This window comes from Leptonychotes weddellii, unplaced genomic scaffold (genome assembly GCF_054177405.1).
Source record: "Leptonychotes weddellii isolate Sample4059 unplaced genomic scaffold, ASM5417740v2 HiC_scaffold_45989, whole genome shotgun sequence".
NCBI lineage: Eukaryota > Metazoa > Chordata > Mammalia > Carnivora > Phocidae > Leptonychotes > Leptonychotes weddellii.
Genome location: NW_028012959.1, coordinates 1 through 796, shown reverse-complemented (window position 1 = coordinate 796; position 796 = coordinate 1). Strand labels below are relative to the sequence as shown.

General features: G+C 48.5%; 1 pseudogene; it reads right to left on the bottom strand.

The window, feature by feature from the left end:
• Window positions 1-14: 14 nt before the first annotated feature.
• On the bottom strand, window positions 15-790 carry LOC102738180 (zinc finger and SCAN domain-containing protein 4 pseudogene; annotated as a pseudogene).
• Between the last annotated feature and the right edge of the window lie 6 nt (window positions 791-796).

Sequence of the window (796 nt, the reverse complement as noted above, 5' to 3'; positions counted from 1 at the left end):
ACCTCTGAAGGCACTTTTCTGGTGAGTCCTCAGGTGGCGGTGGTAGGTGGACGACTGGCGGTACCTTCTATGGCAGAGGGAACATTCATAGGGCTTCTCCCCTGTGTGGATTCTCTCATGTGCCAGGAGGTTGGTTTTGTGGCTGAAGGATTTTTCACACGTGCTGCACGTGAAAGGCTTCTCTTCTGCATGAATCTTCTGATGCACGTGTAGGTCTGATGCTTGGAAGAAGCCTTTGTTACACTCAGCACAAGTAAATGTCCTCTCGTTATCGTGTCTTCTCTGATGGGCTTTTAGCTGAGAGAAATACCTAAAGATCTTGGGACACTTTTCACATCTGTATGAGTTGTGGGCTTCATGGCATCTTCCTTGGTGTCCCCCACATGTGGAGCTCCCCTCAGTCCTCTGGTGGGTAGGAACAGGCTCAGGGATGACCTGGATTGACTGAGAGAGAAACCCTGGTCCCCCCTCTATAAGGACATCTTGATATGAGGGTCCCTTCAGGGACCCTTCCTTGGACCTGGATGTGCCTAGACCTGCTCTTCCAGAGCTGAGCAGATTCTTCAAAGAAACACTGTCCTCTTCAAGCCTAGGACAGTCCTCTTCCTGGATAATGAGCAGGGAAGGTATTTCATTGCCTTGACTAGTAATACTGTCATTCATGTGATAAATGTTGTCTCCATTTTTTTTATCTTTATCTCCTGTGTGGGGATAAAGTGACTCAGTGAAGTTGTACCCAAGAAGGAGTCCACACACAACATCCCTCTAGTACCTTGGCTTACCCCACTCACCTTGT